The sequence below is a fragment of the Theropithecus gelada genome, chromosome 14 (assembly GCF_003255815.1).
Source record: "Theropithecus gelada isolate Dixy chromosome 14, Tgel_1.0, whole genome shotgun sequence".
NCBI classification, from domain to species: domain Eukaryota; kingdom Metazoa; phylum Chordata; class Mammalia; order Primates; family Cercopithecidae; genus Theropithecus; species Theropithecus gelada.
Genome location: NC_037682.1, coordinates 112,134,652 through 112,158,153, shown reverse-complemented (window position 1 = coordinate 112,158,153; position 23,502 = coordinate 112,134,652). Strand labels below are relative to the sequence as shown.

At 50.2% G+C, this 23,502-nt stretch overlaps 1 protein-coding gene across 1 annotated transcript in view; it reads right to left on the bottom strand.

Moving 5' to 3' along the window:
• Positions 1-23,502, bottom strand: part of GRIK4 (glutamate ionotropic receptor kainate type subunit 4) — a 427,684-nt gene that overhangs the window by 373,454 nt on the left and 30,728 nt on the right. The window lies entirely within an intron of this gene.

Genomic DNA, 23,502 nt, shown 5'->3' with positions numbered 1-23,502 from the left:
TCAGTGCTTGCAGCTTTTCCAGGCACAAAGTACAAGCTGCTGGTGGATCTACCATTCTGGGGTCTGGAGGATGGTGACCCTCTTCTCACAGCTCCACTAGGCAGTGCCCTGTGTGGGGGCTCTAACCCCACACTTCCCCTTCATACTGCTGCACTAGTAGAGGTTCTCCATGAGGGCTCCACCCCTGCAGCAAGCTTCTCCCTGGACAAATAGACTTTTCCATACATCCTCCAAAATCTAGACAAAGGCTCCCAAGCCTCAACTCTTGCACTCTGTGCACCCGCCTGCTTAACATCATGTGGAAACCACCAAGGCTTATGGCTTGTACCCTCTGAAACTGTGGTCCAAGCTGTACCTGGGCCCCTTTGAGCCTTGGCTGGAGCTGGAGTGTGGGCTGTAGAGAACAGTGTCTTGATGCTGTGCAAGGCAGCAGGGCCCTGGGCCTGGCCCACGACACCATTATGTCCTCCTAGGCCTCTGGGCCTATGATGGGAGGAGCTGCCACAATGGTCTCTGAATGCCTCAAGGCCTTTTCCCCACTGCCTTGGCTTTTAGCCCTTGGCCCCTTTTTACTTTTGCAAATTTCTACAGCCTGTTTGAATTCCTCCCCTAAAAATGGGCTTCTCTTTTGTACCACATGACCAGGCTGCAAACTTTCCAAAGTTTCATGCTCTGCTTCTCTTTTAAATATAAGTTGCAGCTTTAAGTCATTTCTTTGTCTATACATATGAGCACAGGCATTAGAAGCAGTCAGGTAACATCTTACATGCTTTGCTGCTTAGAAATTTCTTCCACCAGATACTCTAAATCATCACTCTCAATATCAAAGTTCTACAGATCCCTAGAACAGGGACACAAGGAAACCAGGCTCTTTGCTAACACATAGTAAAAGTGACCTTTTACTCCAGTTCCCAATACGTTTCTCATCTCTATCTGGACATACTCAGCCTGGCTATCTCTGTTCATATCACTATCAGCATTTGGGTCATAACCATTCAAAAAGTCTCTAGGAAATTCCAAATTTTCCCTCATCTTCCTGCCTTCTGCTGAGCCCTCCATACTCTCCAAACCTCTACTTATTACCCAGTTCCAAAGTTGCTTCCACATTTTCAGGTATCTTTATAGAAATACCCCACTCCTGATACTAATTTTTGTTATTAGTCCATTCTCACATTGCTATAAAGAAATATTTGAGACTAGGTAATTTATGATGAAAAGAGATGTTACTGGCTCACAGTTCTGCAGGCTGTACAGAAAGCACAGCAGCATCTGCTTCTGGGGAGGCCTCAGGAAACTTACAGTCATGGCCAAAGGCAAAGCAGGAGTGAGCACTTCACACGGCTGGAGCAGGAGGAAGAGTGGGGGAGGTGCCACACACTTTAAAATGACCAGATCCCACAAGAACTCATTCGCCATCACAAGAACAGCACCAAGAGGGAAATCCACCTCTATGATCCAATCACCTACAACCAGGCCCCACTGATCCAAATGATATCACTGTCTCTACAAAAAATTTCAAAATTAGTCAGGTGTGGTGGCACATGTCTGTGGTCTCAGCTCCTCAGGAGGCTGAGATGGGAGGATCACTCGGACCTGGGAGGCTGAGGCTGCAGTGAGCCGAGATCGTGCCATTGCACTCAAGCCTAGGCAACAGAGTTAGACCCTGTCTCAAAAAAATCAATAAATATATAATAAAAAAGCTTTCCCCAGTCATGAACCATTATTCCTCTTAGTCAGCTATTCATCCAGCCATTATTTATTAACCACTGACTAAGTGCCAGCTACCTAAGCTAGGTACTAAGAAAACAATGGAAAGCAAAGCAGACATAGCCCTGCTTTCATAGAGCTGACTGGGGTTCTTAACCTTAACCTTTTGCGAGACAAAAGATCATTCTGAGACTCTGGTTGAAGGTTTTATGCTCTTGCCCAGAGAAACACACATCACTACATACACATAACACTTTGCCAACATTCACGGGGCTCAGAGAAGGTTCCCCAGGAGAACCCCTGTCCTAAGTGAGCCAAAGAGAACCCCTGTCCTCATGGCCAAAGCACTTTGGCCATGAGGCACTGTAGGGCCAACTTCCTATTCCATCCGTCCTGGCTGAATAGCCGAGGGTCAAATCTTCCAGACCAAAGTATCCAGTTTCCGTCTGAAAATAATGGCTCTCTAAGGAACATGTCTGTCACGGCCAATTTGAAAGAACAATCTAATAGGCTCTTCCTCAGGACCCCTTATGAAAGCTCCATTCTCCACTGCTGCCTTTATGACTGAGCTCCAGTTAAGGTGCACCTGGGGATCTCTTAGTAAAGGGATTACTGACCCACAAGCTGAGTAGTCACAATCCATCATGGCCCATTCTACAGGCCCCTCTGCTCCTGGGGCTGGACCAGACTCCGTGGCTCAAATATGGCTGAGTCCACAGCCCTCTTCCCCATCCCCACCATCCAACAATTCCCAAGTTCTTCCCTCTGCCCTCTCCCCACTCCCACAAAGATGTAAGGCCAGGGATTTTAAGAAGCGCCTAGGACTGGCAGAATCCAAGGTCTCTTGGACTGATCTAATGTAATGGATCCCAGGTTCTTGACCTGTCAGCCAGCAGACAGCTGGGTCCTGGAGGAGACAACCCTCTGAAATCAGCTGGTAACCCTCTCCCCTCTGTGTAACCCAATTCCTGCTTCTCCCCAACTCCTGGGATTTCAGGCCGGGAAGGGATACTAGATCCCATCACTTAGCAGTTGAGGACACTAGGCCCAGAGAAGAGAAGTACAAGGACACATAAGCAGTGAGTGAGACTGAAATCAAGATATCCTGGCTCTGGCCGGATGCGGTGGCTCAAGCCTGTAATCCCAGCACTTTGGGAGGCCGAGACGGGCGGATCACGAGGTCAGGAGATCGAGACCATCCTGGCTAACACGGTGAAACCCCGTCTCTACTAAAAAATACAAAAACCTAGCCAGGCGAGGTGGCGGGCACTTGTAGTCCCAGCTACTCGGGAGGCTGAGGCAGGAGAATGGCGTAAACCCGGGAGGCGGAGCTTGCAGTGAGCTGAGATCCGGCCACTGCACTCCAGTCTGGGCGACAAAGCGAGACTCTGTCTCAACAACAACAAAAAAAGATATCCTGGCTCCTACTCCAGAGCTCTTCAGCTGTCAGATTAAAATGAAAACTGAGCACCCAGTTAAAGAGGATCCTGGGGATCCCCCGCCCACAAGCTGCAATCACAAAGTCTGATGGCAAAGTCACGTACCAGGCCCTAGGGGCAGGAAGCGTGCCAGCCAAGCCCAGTAGGTAGAATGCATTACTGAGAGGTCTCTAGGGACTCCCTGGGACAAAAAGACTGACAAGTCAGAGCTGGCATGGCTGGGCTTCCTGGAATAGAGAAGAGAGCCAGAGCCCGGGCAGCTGCCAGGCCCTGCCAGGCAGAGACAAATTCATCAAAGGGTGAGGGGCTACAACATTTCTCTGAGTCTGACTTAAAGGCAGCTTCCATCCATCAAGGCCCAAGTACCCTTCAATCCGTAGTCTTGGGGCATAATTAACAGGCTTTTAGTTGGATTGAATCTCATTTTTGGTGTCTATACAAAGGAGGCCCACAGAAGTAGCCCACCCAGCCTGCTCAATGCTTAGTGAAGCGCCATTTGGCAGAACCAAGCTCTCAGACGGTGAGCGCAGCCAGGAAAGATAGTATGGTACTGGGTTCAGGGCCTCAGTCGGCCTCCTACAAGCTGCATAAACTCACTTAACCACTCTCTGCCTCAGTTGCCTCAAATAGAAAATAAGAATAACAACACCTTCTTCATGGGATATCAAAAGGACCAAGATGAGATATGCAGAAAAAGCACCTAGCATGGTGCCTGACACAAAGGAAACCCATGATGAATGCATATTTGCTTAAGATTTTTTTTTTTTTTTTGAGATGGAGTCTCAATCTGTCGCCCAGGCTGGAGTGCAGTGGTGCGATCTCTGCTCACTGTAAGCTCCGCCTCCCGGGTTCACGCCATTCTCCTGCCTCATCCTGCCGAGTAGCTGGGACTACAGGCGCCCGCCACCAGGCACAGCTAATTTTTTGTATTTTTAGTAGAGATGGGGTTTCACTGTGTTAGCCAGGATGGTCTCGATCTCTTGACCTCGTGATCCGAATGCCTCAGCCTCCCAAAGTGCTGGGATTACAGGCGTGAGCCACCGCGCCCAGCCAACTTACGGTTTTAATAAATCAGATCACTACCAGTACCTTCAAGAAATAAAAATTGCAAAAATGCTCCTAGAACCTGAGGGTAGCTGGCATGTACATCTGAGTGGGGTTATGGCCACAGGAGCTGTCTTCACTGTAATGGGCAAGCCTGGGTCTAGGATGCAGTAGTTCAGATTGGCCAGGAGCAGCCATGGGGCCATGTCCACTTCTCTCACACTCACTGATCTGGGGCCCTCCAGATGCAGGCACCTCTGGCTCACCCAAGAACTTTCTGGTCTCTGGAGCTCATGCAGCCCATGTACATGGGACAGACCCCAAGTGCTAGACCCTCCTGCCCTCAGGAGGCTCTATACTCTCCCACTGTGCCCCAGTGGGATTGGGCCCTGGGTGGCCACAGTTTTATGGTCTTCTTCCCGTTCCCTGTCTCACTTCTCCACTCTTCTATCAGGCAAATGAGTGCACTTTTAAAAACCCATAACCCCCTTTTTGTGTGATTCCCAGGACCACCAACTACATAACCACCTGCACTTACTTCTCTCTTCACTTGGGGTCTGCTTCTGGGGGAGCCACGCCTACATGGGGGGCAGGCCAGGCACTGCACTGAGGGCCTGTCCCCATCGCTGCCTGCAGGGAAGGCTCCCAGAAGGAAGCGAGAGAGGATGCAGGCAGAGTTTTCATATGCAGAGGGGAGGGAACAGAGGCGAGGGTGAACCAACTGATAACTTAGGGTTAAGACCAAACTCCCGGGAGAGAACAGATCGTCCATTGCTGAGTCAAAACAGAACAGCATGTCTTTGAGTTCACAGATTCCCCATTTCTAGGCTATAGCGGGGCTGGCAACTTTGCCAGAAGGATTATCAGGACAATTTTTAAATGCCTTAGCATCCTGAGACAGAGCACTGGGCAGTGTGCAGAAAGCTCACCCCGCACCTGACTCTGGGCTCTTAAATCCTTCCCTTGGACCACACAGACGCCCCTGCAGAGCTCAGGAGCTTCCCTGCCCCAGGACCTGGAGCCACCTTCCAACCAAGAATAGAATCACAGCATTTCTGGGATGGAAAAACACGGAGGGCATCTCCTCCAAGCCTCGTCTGAGGCATGAATCCCTGCACATCATGTCTGCAGCACCTTCGAGGGTAGCATGAACAATGTGTGCACATGCACACACGCAAACACATGCACACACGCAAACATGTGCTGCCCTGCATTCTTGGTCAATCCCCCCAGTGTTATGTGCCTTGTACAACACATGCACACATCAGCCCCACACAGATTAAGGGGATTAGCTCTTATCAAGAGCTTTGTATCTCCAGAGCTCTTCCCAACAACAGCTAATTAAGCAGACAGTCCCCCTTCCCTCGGCTGAAGAGTATAGAAAGCACAGGACAAGAACTGACAAGACCTGAGTGCTAGTCCCACGGTGGGGGCATGCCTTCTTGTACAAGACACAGAGAAGTAGGAAGCAGTTATTACGATATCCCACACAACAGAAGAAGAAACAGAAAGTATAAGGAACTTACCCAAGGCCAATCGGCTAAGAAGCAGCTGGGCTCAGCTGTGAACTTTGGTCTCGCCAACTCCAGCACTCAAGCTCTCTGAGTTACCACTATATACGGATATTAGTGATCATCCTCATTCTCACCAGCCAAGACCCCAATGGCAGAGACCAGCCCTCCAGCCTCAAACGGCTCTTTATCCCAGCATCCCCACCTCACACACAGAGCCCTGCTTAATGCAAGGGTCATTGGTTAGAAATGCTTTTTCCTCACACACACACCCGGGTTTGCACCATGTGCTCATGACCCTGCTCCCCTACCCACCTCGCTTCTCTTTGTCCCTGCGTTCCCTGACCTGCTCAGGGCTCTACGCATGGTGGAAGCTCAGAGCTCTGGTATGGCCTCAGTCTGACCCACCCAGAGTGAGTAGGGAGAACTCTCCTGTCATAGACAAAGCCCCAAAACCAGTTCCCATCCACCACAAAGTAGCCCGATAATGAGGGCTACATTGACAACTTCTAGTGTCAAGTCTAATAATTCCCTTTAACTGAGATCGTTTGCTTTCAATGAAGTCATCAGTGGCTGTCAGGAAATGATCAGAAAAACCCTTTGGATTTCCATCTGTCATGGGGAATCGCACATGCTATACGTTTCATCATAGGGACTCAGGCTTAGTCAAATCTTTCAAATGTAAGCACCCCTTAACAAGGCTAATAAGATTTTTTTTTTTGGCCTCAAAAGTCTTAAAATAGGATAGAAAATTTAAGCAAATCAATCAGTAATTAATTACCCATTAAATTATCTGCCCAGTATTATGAAGATACATAAGTATTTAGTAAAATCCTTGCTCTCATGGAATGCAGAATGTATAATGAGAAAACTAGCATTACAAAGAGATAACAGCTGAACAGGCTTCTCCACTACAAATACAGTAGGAAATCTATCGTTCATTCATTCAGCAAAGTACCATTTAAACTCTACCAATGGCAAAGTCTACTATAGATGGACACCATGGTGGTTCACGGGAGGGCGAGTTGTCCCACAGGGATAGATACGAGGTGTATCGCAAAGGAAATACATCACATAAGTAAGTGATTACAGGACAAGGTAAAGTATGACAAGCATGTTAGGAGAAGAATGAATTAAGCATTACAGGAGCGGTACAGAAAAGATGGAATTACTAGGGAAGGCTTTGTGGAAGCAGCAGGACTTGAGTTACCATCGGCCCTGCAAGGAGGTAAGGTGGGTCACCGACTCTCCGTCACTAGGAGGGGGTGCCCTCAACCCAAAAGCACAGCACTCTCTGCACTGCACAAAAGAACTCAGGATTCATCTTGAGAAATTAGAAGCTGGCAGGTTCACACCCACTGGCTTCATCCCAGGTGGGGCTCACCAGGCCTGGAGTTAGAGCACTCATCCATCCAATGAACATTCAGGAACACTGATGCTGAGGAGGAAGGGAGGAGGCACAGTCTCCGCCCCCACTGAGCTTATAGTCAGATGGGCGAGAGAAACAAGCAAACTCCACCGACGAGAGATGGATGAAGGGTTATACCACACACAAGAGGGTGCTGAACCGAGACCAGGGTAGTGGGCAGTGAGGGATTATGCACGGAGGAAGGGTGATTAAAATGAATCTTGAAGAACAGATGAGAGCTGGGTGTGCAGGCTGCAGCCATGAAAGCAAATCATGACGATAACAGTAACAATTGTGATACACCATTATCACCATTTTTTGAGCGCCTTCCTTGTCTTTTGCCAGAAACTGTACTTGGTATTTCACACACACATGTGCATGCATACAGACACGCACATGCTAATGCTAATCAATTTTTAGTGTGTGTGTTTAGGATGCAAGTGATCCTTACAATTATACTACATACTAAATATTATTGTTCCTCTTTGACAAATGGAGATACTAAGGCCCAGAGAGATGAAACCACTTTCTCACAGCCACACATCCAGTAATCAGCAGAACTAAGATTCAAATCTCTCTATATCCTATCTGCTATTCCACACTTTGGAGCTACTGGGTGGAGTTCCTGTGTGGCCTCCTGGACAAATGGGCCAAGTGAGTCATTGAGGGGCCAGAGTCCCCAGATCTCTGCACCCCACTGTAGAGTCCCAGAGGCTCAATGAAGGTGAAGTGATCCTCTCTGGTTCTACCTCAAGCTGTCAGTCCAAATCAAAGTCTTATCCGCTCACTGGGTCTTGGTTTCCTGTTGAAAACGACAGGACATGGGCTGGATGTTCTTTCAAGGCCCTTCCTGAGCTGACATTCTGAGACTCTGTGGTTCTCATGTAAAAGGCCTGAGCACCAAAATGTAACCCGGTCAGAGGGTTTCCAATCAACATGCTTTGCTTGCACCCAGGCTTGTGACTCACTAGGCACAACCTGTAGCAAGGATCCCCTTGCTGGGGAGGGGGACCTCCCTAGGGCAGAATGGGCAAATCCCAGAGTTCCTGAAGCTTAAGACACTGCAGGCATTTCCTATTTCCTGAGTCATTCCTTCACCTCTCCTATCCTGTCGTTCCTTTGAAAACTTAAGAGTGAGCTCCGCAGACCACAAAGAACATGCTGCACTGTCTTCTGGGCATGACACTCCTGAATGACAGTGTCCCCTACCATCTGGTCTCTCACAGACTCCAAGCCCCCCGGCCCACTGTGCTCTCCACCCTCCACTCCGGCTGCCTGGGCCAGTCCCAAGACAGGTGAGAGAGCTCATCAGCAGAAACCACGAAGCCAGACACCTGCACCCACCCCTCCTGGCCGCACACAGCCATGCTACGTGTTCCGAGGCTTAGGGGGCTGGCATCCAGGAGCACTGCACACAAGAATAAACAATCTCATCTCTGAGTGCCTATTTTGTCTTCATTATGCCACTGTGAAGGTGTTAATATACAACTTACAACATATTAATCACCCCTCTAACTTCCAAATGCTAAATGCATCATTAACATTCATGTTTTCTTCAATTACTCGGCTGTTCTGGGGGAAGGGAGCAAATCAGCTCTTCACCGAGTCCCTCTCCTGTGGAAGGCTCACGGATCATAATAGGCAGTCCAGGCCTCTACCTGTACTGTGGAGATGGGAGACTCCTGCTCCCAGCATCGCCATCAAAACAAAGCGAGACCAAGAAGTGGGAGAGAAGAGAAAGCGGATGCGACAGAAGGAGGGATTCTCACAGGGAGGAATCACATGCACATCAAAGGCTCACAGAGACCAATTGGTCTAAACCCTGCATTTCATAAATGAGAGGACTGGGGCTCAGAGAGGGGAAGTGACGTGCCCAAGATCAAACAGCAGGTTAGTGGAGAGAGCCGAGGAAAGGAGGGATATGAAAACCAAGTGTAGAAGAGGAAAGAAAAAGCAGTAGAAGGAGAAGGGGGTAGAACGCAGGTCCATTAAGATGTGCAGGCTGGGTGTGCAGCTCACGCCTGTAATCCCAACATTTTGGGAGGCCGAGGCAGGTTGATCACCTAAGGTCAGGAGTTCGAGATCAGCCTGGCCAATACGGTTAAACCACGTCTCTACTAAAAATACAAAAATTAGCCAGGCAGGTGGCATATGTATGCAGTCCCAACTACTCAGGAGGCTGAGGCAGGAGAAACGCTGGAACCCGGGAGCCAAAACTCTGTCAAAAAAAAAAAAAAAAAAAAAAAGATGTGTAAAGATGGGGGAAAAGGGAAAGCAGAGAGGAAAAAACAAAGGTAGGGAAAGCTACCTTTGGGAAAGGGGAGAGGGGGAAAAAATCTTAAACAGCCAGGAGTGGAGGCATGCGACAATGGTCCCAGCTACTTGGGAGGCCGAGGCAGGAAGATCACGGGAGCCCAGGAGTTTGAGGCCACCCTGGGCAACACAGCAAGACAGCAAAAACAAACAGTTCTAAAAAAAATATCTGAAACAGATGCAAGCCCAGGACTGTCTTCGACTTCTCCGCCACCTGCCTGCACCCAGATCCCTGAGGTGGGAGGGGCTGGGGGAAGGAGAGTAAACTCTGAGAAGGACCAAACAGGCCCAACTGAAGGAGGAGGGGAGGCGCTGGGAGCACGCAGGGTTGGGCCTCCACCCCAGGCTTCTGAGATTCAGCCAGACTAAATATGACATGCAATTAAAATGTCATTACCCCACAATCGTGCGATCCAAACTTCACTTGGAATTTGTTACAGGCGCTGGTGGCTACAAAATCAATCTGCTATTGTATTTCAACAAATCAGAGTCAACACTCTCCCTGCCAGTGGGTTGCAGACTCGCTCTGAATGGAAGAGGAAAGAAGAAAAGACTCCTGCTGGCAGGTCACTTTTTTGTCCACAGGCCGCCAGCCAGCCGGGCCTATCCACCTTGAAGAAGCAGCATCCAAGGTCAGGACACACAGGCGCTTCCAGAAGGGTGGGGCTGGGGGCTTGTGGCCCAGCAGGGCAGAGGATCAGGGCAGGAGGTATCGGGTCAGCTTCTGGGGCACCTCCTGGGCCCTGCAGAGACACAAGCCCTAGACGGTTGTTTGCACCGTAGTTAAAAACCCACATGGTTCATCACAACCTATGCAGTGCTTTGAAAGGCATCATTCCTGTGAGTCTCACAACTTGGGACAGGGGGTCACTGCTTCCTCCACAATGAGGAAAAAGCCCTAGAGGGGTGAGGATCACAACCAAGGTCACCTCTCAGCATGGGTAGGGGCAGAGACTGTTACCGATGACAGCATTTAGCCCTGAAAAATACACACACACACACAAACACACACATACACACACAGAGTAGAGTGTGGCCAGTGGGGCTGGCCCCAAGATCCTTTGTAAATGTGTCCCCTTAGCCTAGCGATGTTGAGCCCTAGCAAGTCTTCCTCCCAGACATCTCCTTTTCCTCCTGTACTTTTTGTAGAGATGGGGTCTCACTACGTTGTCCAGGCTGGTCTCGAACTCCTGGGCTCAAGCAAGCCTCCCACATTCTCTAAGCCCACTGCTGCACTCCCAGCTGGCTGGAAGCCTGCAGCAGCCTCGTTGCTGGTATCCTGACCTCAGGCTCTCCTATCTCTGACCTTACACACATTTTCCAGAATAATCTAAAATGCCACTTTGACATTGACACTTTTTTGCTCAAAAATCTCATACAGCTGCCTCTCTGGCTTCTGCTCCTACCGCTCAACTGAAAATATTCCCTGCAAAAGCCCCATGACCTCCTCATTGCCCAATTAACGCTTTTGCACCCTCAACTGATTTGACCCCTCTCGGTAGCAACTGTCTTTTCCGATCTCTTCCAACTGGCAACCACCCCCTGGAATCCGGGGTCTCACCTGCCCTCATTTTTCCCTCCACCTTCTCTAGTTGCTCCTCAGTTGACTTGCCAGGCTTTCTTCCCCAGATTGTTCCATAAATTCCTATGTTTCCCAGTTCTTTCCTCTCTCATCTGCTCTCTGTTCTTCTTAAGTGACTATAAGTGACATAATCTGGGCCCGTGGCTTTGGCTGCATCTCTACCCAAATAAAGCCCAAATCTGTGTCTCACACCCACACCCCTCTCCTGGATTCCACACTCCATCAATCAGCTTCCTGCTGGGTGCTTCCATGTGGCCGGCTTACAGGCACCCCAAACTAACATGGCAAAGCTGAATTGGTCATCCTCTTTCTGCCCCCAAATGGCCACTCCCCCAAATTCTTCCTATCTGAATGGCATCTCCACCCAACCTGTGGTCCTGGGAATCAGCCTTGACTCCTCCCTCCCCCACCCACCGTGCAGATGCCCACAGGGCCCTGCCCCAGCCCCTTTCCCGAGCTGCAAGCACCTGGGCTCTCTGCATGAAGGCCTTCTCCTGGCCTCCTGCACACCAACGTGCTGTGATGCTGAACACAGGTGCCCCTCCCTGCCTCACTACACCATTGTTGATTCCCGTGATCACTCCTCAACCAAACCCCTTACAACACAAGTCATTTTTTCAGGGTGTACTTTTGGGGAAACGTAGCCTAAGGGCCCACCAATACTGAACCAGTCACCACCATGCAATTGACTTCCTGAATGTTTCCCAAAGCCTGTCCTCCTCCTCTTCCTCACTTCTCACCTGGACCACTGAGCCAAGCCTTCCAACTGGCATCCTTGCCTCTGGTCTTGCCCTGCTCCAAACCATCCTCTCATCTCAATGAATTGTGGCATTCCCTCGCAATCTCCAGGAGACCACCCAAATTCCTTCACCTTTGCGGCTTCTAAACCCTCTGTGACCTGCCCTTACCTCCTGGCCACCCTTAACTCCTACCAGGCCCCTCCGGAACCCTCCAACCCCAGCCATACAGAATAGCACGCAGCCCCAAAACATGCAGATTCCCCCCCATGCCGCTGCTCCGGCAGCACGCCCTGACTGGAACGTCCTTATCCTCCTCTGCCATCTGCAAACTCATTCTTAGCTGAAGCCTGAGCTCAAAGGCTGTTCCTTCTCTAAAGTCTTTCCACGGCCCCGTCACCCCCAGTCGCCTCTGTGGGAGAACTGCGTGCCCTCCTCTCCATGCTCACACCTCCTAACGACACACATTTCCCACCACACCTGCGGCACTCTCATGCACAACAGCTTTCCATCTTAAAATCCCCAGGGCCTAGCTCAGTACCTAACACTTAGTAGGTGCTCATTAAACCTCAGTTGCCAGCATGAGCGGATGAATGGATGGAATGAGTGTGCTCACAGGCCTGTGGGAGGTCACAGTTTCTCCCCTCGGGCTCTACCCCTGGTTTGGCCACTGTCTAATGCGGAATCTAGAGATGTCTGGTAGAGACTTTGTCTTTCCTTCCACAAATGTTTACAGTGCTATGTAAATAACTCTCCCTGGGGATGATATATGTGGCCATTCTGCCCTGGGCTTGCCATGGTCCATGCCAACTGGGCCATCAGGGTGGCTGCTCAAGTGAGACGCTGAGGAGTGCGGGTCTGCGGAGGAGAGGCGTGGGGAGGGGATATAATAAAACACTGTACAAGGACAAATCTGGGCCCCACGCCATGAAAAATGTGAATCTGTTCTTGACTTCAGTGGCAAATGAGGCGTGAAAACATATCAAAATGCGATATTCAATAAATGGACGTATTTAATATTTTACGAGACTGGAAATCAGTTACTGAAGGTTTGAATGATAAATCAAGCACCAAGCAGATGAACTTTTTCAAGTGTCTGCACCTGATGGGTATCATTTCTCAGGAAGGGAGACGGGAGGAAAGAGAGAAAAAGAGGGCAAGAACCAGGAGCCTATTAGAAAAGGCACAGAGACCCCAGGTACGCCCTCTCCCCAGCCACCGCCTGCGCAGTCTTTCTCTGCTGCCCACCAGTCTCATTCACCTGGCACACCCAAAGAACTTTCTCCATCCTGCAAAAACCCTGTAACTTCTTTGGAATTCTGTCTAAGCAGCTTCCCTGACCCATGACCCCTTTTGTGCCAGGCCCACGGCAAGCCCTGTGCACAGCGTGGCTAAAGGGCAGGAGGTTTTACACATCTACCTCCCTGCCATGCTGTAAGCTCTCTGAGGAAGAAGACTAAGCCTCCCTCACTTCAATATCCTTCAGGGCCCGGAACGTCCCTGACACAAGGTAGAACCACAATCCACATAGAATTTAGACTGGAAAAGGAAGCTCTTGCAGCAAAAGCCTTGGACTAGAGCTACAGAGGACGCACCCCACCCGGACGGTAAGCCGGGAACTTGCTGACGGCTGTCACACTGCTTCTTCATGTCATCCTCGCAAAGACCCCATGCTGTAAGTAGTATTTGTCTTATTTAACTGATGAGGAAAATGAGGCTAAGAGAGATTTCGTCCCCTGTGCCTAATTCTATTCTGTACACTTGGAGAGGGCAGGAGACCGGCCCACCTACTGCTGTAAGGGCAGAGCAGTGTCAAGTCTTCAAACACTTTATTGCATGAGTGATGCTGGTGCCTAGCCTCCCTCAAATACTCGTTTTGATATTTAACAGCCGTCACTGACAAGTAACATGTTCATCTTTCCCAGGGGTCCCTAACTTGGTCAGTCATCAGTATCACTTGGAAAGTTTTTTAAAATTCAGACTTGGCTGTGCTGTGCACAGTGGCTCATGTCTGTAATCTCAACACTTTGGGAGGCCAAGGCACGAGGCTTGCTTGAGCCCAGGAGGTCAAGACCAGCCTGAGCAACATTAAAAATTAGGCAAGTACGGTGGTGCACACCTGTGGTCCCGGCTACTCGGGAGGCTGAGACAGGAGAATTCCTTGAGGCCAAAAGGTCGAGGCTGCAGTGAGCCATGATTATACCACTGCACTCTGGCCTGGGCAACAGAGTGAGACCCTCTCTCAAATACATACATACATATATATATATATCAGCCTTCCAGGCCCCACTTCCGGCCATTCCAAATAAGTCTGATACAAGGTCTGGCCATATACATTGTTTCTTCTTATTAAAGCTCTCTGGATGATTCTGACAAAGAGGCAGATTTGGGAACCACTGATGCAGCCCTGTAAATCTATCTGGATCTTGATTCTGTTTTCTCCAGCTCTGGCTTATCGCTAATAGGAGCCAGCTGGCCCCTTCCTGGGACAGGGCTTTTGCTGTTTCTCACCACTCCCGTGTTCTCTTTTCTCATGAACTCCTCCCCTGTCTGCATGTGTCTTCAAGTCACAGTTCCCACTGCTGGGCGATGACTGTGACCCTCTCCTACCTGACTTTAACCTCCCAGGTCTGGGCACAAGCCCAGTGAGGTCTTAAACCTGCCTGCCGGCCCATCTGGAAAGCCACCTTGGTAGCACAGTTAGCTTTGCCCAAATGGTGCTTCCCCGTTCCTGACCAAGATGAGTGTTAACTTTATTTAGTTCATGCCTTCCTGAGATAGGAAAAGCAATGAGATGCCCAGGGAGCACCACCTGCTGAGCGAGGGCTCCCCACACCTCAGCACCGCTGGCATCTGGGGCCAGATCATTCTTTGCGGCGGGGCTGCCCTGTGCACGACAGGATGTCAGCTTCCAAACGAAGAGGGCCAGATCACTCTTTCTTTTTTTCCTTTTTTTTTTTTTTTAAGATGGAGTCTCGCTTTGTCGCCCAGGCTGGAGTGCAGTGGCGAGATCTCGGCTCACTGCAAGCGTCGCCTCCTGGATTCATGCCATTCTCCTGCCTCAGCCTCCCTAGTAGCTGGGACTACAGATGCCCGCCACCACGTCTGGCTAATTTTTTGTGTGTATTTTTAGTAGAGACGGGGTTTCACCACGTTAGCCAGGACGGTCTCGATCTTCTGACCTCATAATCCATCTGCCTCAGCCTCCCAAAGGAAGGGGGTTATAGGTGTGAGCCACCGCGCCCAGCCAGGGACCAGATCATTCTTTGTGGCAGGGCTGCCCTGTGCACTGTAGGATGTTAGCAGCTTCCCCTGCCTCCACCCACCAGGTGCCAGTAGCACCCCCTCTACTTGTGGCAACAAAAATGTCCTCAGATATTGCCAAACCTTCCCCCCAAATGAAAACCAAGGAGTTAAGCCCCATCAAGGGGTATGATGCTTGAAGGCAAAGGACTTGTCTTTGAACCCAAGCCCCGGCCCCTATGGACAGCATGTGTTTCTTTACCTTCAAGATGGGGTCAGGGACATCTTCCATGGCAGCCTTGTCGTGAGGCGTAAATGAGACTGAATTAAATAAAGCAAGGTGGATGACCATGCCTAGTACAAACCGGAGAGAGTTTTCAAAGGAGGGCTGAAAGAAAATGCCTACAGGCAGAACTGTGCAGGTAAAGTGGCTCTCAAAAAATAAACAACGAACTGAAGAAATAAAAAGCCCTGATTTGCAGTGTTTGCTGACTTCTATGGTGGAATACACCCAAGATGGCCAATTTCAAGCTGCCAGCCTGATGTCACTGAATGCGGAATCAGGGAGAGATATGCAGATTCGCACTCTCAAGCCCATCAAGCCAATAAAGGAAGTGTAGCCTGACAGGTGTGTGGCAGCAGGGAGAGGTGGGCCTGAGGCCTGTGGGAAAATGCCTGCCCTACCCACAGGCACCGAAAGTCATTGCCAAGCCAAACAAAACAGCAGCATGTCTGCACATGACCTATCTGCCAGGGGGAGTCAGTCTCCCCATTTGCGACCTCAGCTCTGGAGATGCCGCATCGGAAGATCATCCCTCTGCCACCTTCCTCCTTCTCTCCTGCCTTCAGGCCTCTATCATCAGATCTAGCACTCAACACAGTGGACATACTTTTAATATTAAGAGGACACTGGCCGGGTGTGGTGGCTCACGCCTGTAACCCCAACACTTCGGGAGGCTGAGGCAGGAAGACTGTTTGAGGCCAGGAGTTCGAGAGCAACCTAGGCAACATAGTGAGACCTTATCTCTACAAAACATAAAAAAATTAGCCAGGCCTGGTGGTGCACACCTGCAGTCTCAGCTACCGGGGAGGCTGAGATGGGAGGATCACCTGAACCCAGGAGTCCAAGGCTGCAGTGAGCTATGACTTCACCGCTGCACTCCAGCCTGGATGACAGAGCAAGATTCAGTTTCAAATAATAATAATAATAATAAGATACTAATGAAAATGCAGCCAGAAAAGTAAGGCGAGGCAGATACCCTCATACCCAGATAGGCCTTCAATCGGGACTATAGGCTTTGAGCTCAGCCAGTTCTGTGTTCAGAGCCTCCTCTGTCAACACTGGAGCATGCTCTTTTACTTCTCTGTGCCTTGGTTTAGTCATCTGCAAAATGGGCTATCAATGCCTATCCAAAAGGGTTGAAATGAGGTGGGCCTGAGGGAATGTCTAGAAGCTGCCAGGCCAATTCCTTCCTTCCTCTTCAGGTGGGTCCTCCTACGACTACCCACCCATTCCCAGAGAGGGGCTGGCACTCCCTGAACAATCCCCTCGGGAGCCAGCAGGATGGTAATCAATTCCTATAGGGCTCTATTTGTCCACTAAATGGAGATTGGCTCCCGGAGCAAAAAAACTATCAGTTGAGAATAGCAAAAGGATGTTTTCAACCTTCTTATCATTTCAGAGAAACTAGGAGGGGGGCCTCCACAGCTTGTCAAAGGCAACAAAGAAGGAAGAGGGGGCAATCTACGGAGCTGGCTCCCAGGGGCTTCCTGAACTATGCTGTAAGGAGCCGCTGGATGAAAGAGGAGGATGAGAGCCCCGGGAAGGCAGCCCCGGGGTACCTGGCTGGGACTGAGCTGGGGAGAGGGACTCGGGCAAAATCAAAGAGAGAGGATCAATGGTCCAGAAGGTGAGGGTTCCATTTCAATCCTCCAGACCTGCAGGAGTCGGGGGACACTCCCAAGCCTCAGGCTCCCCATTTAAAAAGAAGCCCCTTAGTCCACTGTACCAGAAAACTATCTAAGAAGCTCACCTGGCTTCTTTATCCTTCATGCTGCTCTCTTCCTCTCATTAAGCTTGGACCAGGAACACACAGGCCACAGCTCACTTTTGTTCCCGTTCAGCTCTGAGTCAGTTTCACCCCAAACTCAGTTGCTTTGTATTTCATACTTCCCCCACACGTTGAGCCTGCTTATTCCTTATTTATTTTGCTCATCTCAGCCCCTTTACTTCTGGGAGTGATTCCAACTTAAAAAAAAAAAAAAAAACCACACACACACAACAACAACAAAACCAAAAAAAACTAGTCAATTAAGAGACAAGCTGCTTGCAAATGAGAAAAAGCCTCCCCTCCTCAATTTTGCACCCCCTGCCCCACCGGCCTTAAACAGAGGGATCTGATCTTTAAACAAAAAGCCACTAATGTGCTATGTGACTTGAATCATCAAGTCATTTGCCCCGTGTAGGCCTTCCTGGACAAGGTTCTCTTGGGGTTTGTTTTTGTTTGAGACAGAGTCTCGCTTTGTTGCCCAGGCTGGAGTGCAGTGGCGCAATCTCGGCTCACTGCAACCGCCACCTCCCGAGTTCCACTGATGCTCATGCCTCAGCCTCCCCAGTAGCTGGATTACAGGAGTGCACCACCGTGCCTGGCTAATTTTTGTATTTTTAGTAGAGATGAGGTTTCACCACATTGGCCAGGCTGGTCTCAAACTCCTGACCTCAAGTGATCTACCTGTCTCGACCTCCCAAAGTGCTGAGATTACAGGCGTGAGCCACCACACCCAGCCCCAGGACAAAGTTCTTCTTGTCCAAAATGCAGGTGCTGTAACAGGTCTCACGAGTTTTGTTTGTTTGTTTGTGACAAGGTCTCACTCTGTCACCAGGCTAGAGTGCAGTGGCACGATCCAGCTCACTACAGCTTCAGTCTCCCCAGGCTCAAGTGATCCTCCCATTCATCCTCCCGAACAGCTGGGACTACAGGCGCATGCCACCACACCTAGCTACTTTTTGTATTTTTTGTAGGGATGGGATCTCAGTATGTTGCCCAGGCTAGTCTCAAACTCCTGGCCTCAGGTGATTTGTCTGCCTCAGCCTCCGAAAGTGCTGGGATTACAGGTATGAGCCACTGTGCCCAGCCTCTCATGAGTTCTTCATCTTTTTAAAGGTCACCGACAGCTTTGAGAATCGGAACAAAGCTACAGATTTGCCCCTTCCAATTTCACTTTCCCTACATATTTGCAATGCTGCCTGTAATGCCAGGGGTTCCCAGAACCCCTGAAGACCTTCTTGGTGGGGAGCAGGGCCCCAGACCCCTTCCTCTGCACTCCTGAACAGGATCTCCTCCAGCTCTGACTGTAGGAGGAAAACAAAGAGCAGCATGCCTCCTCAGCCCTCTGTTCAAGGAGCAGAACAAAACCCAGGTGGGCTTTGCTGGGAGGCCCAGAGAGTAGGAACCGGTAGTTCCCTGAGTGAGCCTGAGGCACTGCTTCTGGAAAGCTGCCATTCAGGCAACCAAAGCTGATTTGACATTTGTTTAATTTGCAGGAAAACTCTAGTTTTCTTTTTTTTAAGACAGAGGGGGAAAAACTCTCATAAAACCTCTTACTCTCTTGCTCTAATGGGACCCATAAAGGCTGACGGTGCACCAGGAATCAGCCACGCTGAGAAGCTGGAAGCCTGGGGCGTGGAGGTACCCTCCCACCGTGCGAGCAGCAGCTTTAAGAGTCTCATTTTTCTGCAGGCCTTAGGAAAAGGCCTCAGGTGTTTTGGGGAGGCCGGTACGTTTTGGGGAGATGTGTCATATGGTGGAAGTTAACCACTATACCATCTTCTGTCAAGGAAAAGAACTGGTTAGCTCCTCAGGGGGTGGGCAGGTTCCACCCCTCAGGCCAGGAAGTGTCCCTGGGGCCAATGGAGAAAGACCACAAACTCTGCAGGCCTCAGGTTTTTTTCCCCAAACACACCTGAATCAGGGCTGCCGGCACCACCCTCCCTGGAACCTTCCACCCAAGGGCTTCGGCCACCTGAAGAGTGGGCGAATGGCAAGGTCACTTCTAGGGCTTTTCTCATGCGCCAGGCCCCATGCTAGGTGCTCATGCCAACACGAGAAAGAGTCAAACCTAAAACCAGCCTCTAATGTTCAAACATACTCTGGCTGCAAGAGGCACCAAAAGCCTTTCTTTCACCTTTATGTCACGGGCCCTGGGGCAGGGGTTCCCCTGTGCTGTATTTAACTTGCTCCTGGGTCAGTCATCTGAGAAGGCTGAGCTGGGGAACAAGGCCCAAGGTGTTTGTAGCTCCTACTGCCTTTTCTCTGCCTGTTGAAAAGGAGAGTTCAGGGCAACCTGGAACTGAGGCCCACACCCCAGGAATACCCGAAGCTGGCAGCCTTGAAACTGGTTTTCACAAACCTCTGATCAAAGCACTTTCTGCACTGAAAACAGGGCACTACGTCCCTGGAAGCACAAGAGGGAGGCTAGAGGGCCGAGAATACAGAAGCTGAGATGGAGCTGGCAAGACATCTAGAGACTCCATCACTGACTCATTCTTCTGAACTGCTCCTTCCTTCAAAGGACCTAAAACTCTCTGGTCTTCATCTCCCAGATGACGGCGGAAACTCTGTTAAGACCAGGTGGAGAAACCAGGGCACACTCTGAGCCCAAGAAGAGGGCAGGCATGGGCACTAATGTCCCCTCCTCCATCCCTGAAGCCTCAAGCCCAGAACAGGGACCTTCCCCACCACCAACTCCAAACGTGCACTCCAGGCTCATCTGCAGCAGCTGGTCCAGGGAAATATTAATAACAATCACGAAAAGTGATGACTAGTTGTGAGAACAAGGATCAACTCAAAAGGGAAGTTATGTTTTCACATTCTCTGCTTGTTTAAAAACAACAACAACACACGCACCAAACCAACAAAATGAGGCATCTGTCTGGCACAGCCTCGTGATATCCTGTCCAGATGTGGAAGCTCAGCAAGCCCCCTCTCCATGCCCTTAGTTTATAGGACCAGGAGCTGTGAAACGGCCTTTGAAGAGTGGGTGTTACCCTTTGCAGCAGCTGCGAATGACCACAAAGCCTTCCCCGTTCCTGCAGGCACACCCCTTGAAATGGGGCTTCTTGGCCCCTCCCATCAAGAGAAGGAGTCCATTGTCCATCCCTTGAGTCTGGACTTGGACATATGACTTCCTTTGACCAACTGGACATTAACAGACGTGAAATAACAGAGGATGTAAAAAGTACTTATGCATCAGGCTTCCCTCTTCTGCAAGATAAACAGGGTCCAAGCTCCCAGCTCAGTTACTTTCAAAGAGGAAGAATGGTTGTCTACATCTACATGGACATGGAGAACGTGTGGGGAAGAGGCCAGGCCTGGGCAAGCCTCTTGGAAGACAAGAGGCCATGTGTTCCTTGCCACAGCTGAAACTGATGAGGCCATCCCAGTTCCTGCAGCCCCAGACAACCTGGCCAAGAACAAAGGAGCCATCTAGCCAAACACAGAGCCATGAATAAAAGTAAAGTTCATTGTCTTGAGCCAGTAAGTTTTGGGGAGATGTGTCATATGGTGGAAGTTAACCACCATACTCTACCATTTTCTGTCAAGGAAAAGAACTGGTTGGCTCCTCAGGGCGTGGGCAGGTTCCACCCCTCAGGCCAGGAAGTGTCCCTGGGGCCAGTGGAGAAAGACCACAAACTCTGCACTGGAGGCTGAATTCAAACCACCATTCTGCTACCTGATAGCCATGTGACCTTGAGCAAGACACTAACTCTGTGACCCTCAGTTTCCTCATCTGCACAATGGGCACAGCAAGCCGTTTCATAACGTTGCTGTGAGAAGGAAATGAGAGAATGGATGGAAAAGCTCAGATGCACAGCAAGACACATCAATAGATGCTTGTGTCTCTTTTCTAACCAGCCAAATTCAATGGTCGAGGCATCTTCCACCTTGATTCCAGGAGTGGAAACAACAGAAAAGGCCCAGACCAGCTCCCACTGCCAGACCAAGGGAGAGCAGGAGGGGAAGTCTGTTGCTAACACAGTCGCTTGGCTCTGTCGCTGAGGCACTTAGTTTTTCATCGCTCTGAGGAAAGAGATGTTTCATCCAACATTCACCGCATCAGCAACTCTGTAAGTAAAATGCAGAAAACACGACGTCTTTATTCATTCCATCAAGCAGTAATTAGGGCTCAGAACAGGAGGCTTCATCGGCAGGCACTCCCGCTCCTAAAAGCCAGGCAGGTTTCTAATTGGGCTGGAGAACAACTTTGGGGGGGATCTCACGGAGGCCGCTAAAGAGGGACTCATCCACAGTCACAATTTCCCTTTCCCTTTCAGGCGCTTAGAGAAAAATTCGAATGCTGCACTGTATTAGGAAATCAGACAAAGTGGGGGCTGCTCGGAACAGGGAGCACGTGCGGCCCACCGCCTCGGGACCCCCACGGATCCCTGAATGCACACACACTGGCAAAGCGCACGGCTGAGGCAGCCAAGGAAGACTGAGAGGCAATTTGCTTTTTGTTCTTTAAAAATAAGCAGCTACAGAAATTGCCTTTGTGTGACACTGAGACTCTGCTGCCTGCCACGGGGCTCAGCTGGGGGCGCCCGGGGCTCGGTCAGAGACCAGGGCAGGTCTTCACCTGTTGGGTAGTCAGTCAAGGAGGGAGAGAAAGGAGAGGGAACTGGCGACTGCCCAGCTCCCACCGCGTGCAGCCCCAAGAGAGGTGCTTTGCATACATGATCTCACCACATCCTCCCAGAACCCTCTGCGGGAAACATCGGCACCCCATCGCGGTGGGAAGGGACTTGCCCCTGTCACCCAGCAGGTAAGGAGGAGAACCAGATTGGAACCCAGGCGGAGAGGGAGCAGCCCTGCAAGGTGAGTGGAGCTGCCTCTGGCATTCAGCGTCCCAAGAACAAAGCTACCTGGAGCTGCCCTGGCATGAAGCTGTCATGTTCCCAGCTCTGGGAGCAGCCATTGACTAAGCCAGGGGTCCCGAGGTCCCCACTGCTTACATATACAGAAGCCCCAAGTGAAGGGAGAACTGGATGGAACACAAGTCTCAGCCAGGCACGGTGGCTCACACCTGGAATCCCAGCACTTCGGGAGGCTGAGGTGAATGGATCACTTGAGGTCAGGAGTTCGAGACCAGCCCGGCCAACATGGCGAAACCCCATCTCTACTAAAAATACAAAAATTAGCCGGGCATGGTGCCATGTGCCTGTAATCTCAGCTACTCGGGAGGCTGAGGCAGGAGAATCACTTGAACCCAGGAGGTGGAGGTTGCAGTGAGCCAAGATGGCGCCACTGCACTTCAGCCTGGGCGACAAAGTGACACTCTGTTTAAAAAAAAAAAAAAGTCTAGCTGCTGAAGCCCCTTCTCAGACTCTCTGCCCTCATTTTCCCTACACACACTCTCCCTTACTTTTCCAGCATGGCCCCTTCTCCATATACTTTACAGAGAGACAGAGCCTTAGGCATAGAGACTGACACGTAGACTTCAACATAGACACATAGACAAAGGCATAGACCTAGACACGTAGACACAGACATCCATCATTCCCCTTTGGAAATCATTTTGCTGGCTTGAACCCCACTCTGTCTTTCTCCTACCTCTCTCTGAAGTCTCCCTAACACCCCATCTTCTGCTTCCCTGGAAGATTTCATTGTTCCCTCATCAGTGTTCCCACAGCTTCTTTTACCACACTCATCACGTTGCATTTTATTTACTGGTTAATAGACCTGTCTCCCTTTCTAGAATAAGAATGGAGACAATTTCTTATTCATCTTTATATTCTCAACACTTAACACAATGTTTGACACACAGTGGGCATTCAAAAATATTAATCAAAGGAATTAATTCAACAAATACTTTGTGAGCACCTACTACAGGCTGCATGTTAGGGATATGGTGATTTTAAAAAGCCATCCTGGTCAGGCGCAGTGGCCCATGCCTGTAATCCCAGCACTTTGGGAGGCCGAGGCAGGCAGATCATTGAGGTCAGGAGTTTGAGACCAGCCTGGCCAACATGGTGAAACCCCATCTCTACTAAAAATACAAAAATTAGCTGACCATGGTGGCGCACGCCTGTAATCCCAGCTACTCAGGAGGCTGAGGCACAAGAATCACTTGAACCCAGGAGGTGGAAGTTGCAGTGAGCTGAGATCATGCCACTGCACTCCAGCCTAGGCAAGAGAGCAAGACTCCATCTCGAAAAATAAAAATAATAAATAAAAAAAAGCCATCAGGGGCCTACAGTGCAAACTGGGAGGTGCTCTGCCTGCTGAGAGCAGGATCCCGAGGGCACATGGTCAGTGGAGGGACGCTTCCAGGAAGAAGTGGCAGCTCAGGCGAGACCTACGGAAGAGTAGGAGGTGACTGGGTGAAGGAGGAGAGCTGTTCCAGCAAACTGAGATGCACATGCAAAGACCCAGAGGTGACAGAGACTAAAGAACATTCTAGAAACCACCATTCCGTGTGGCTAAAGTAGAAAGTGTGAGAGGTCATCAAGCAGCAGAGG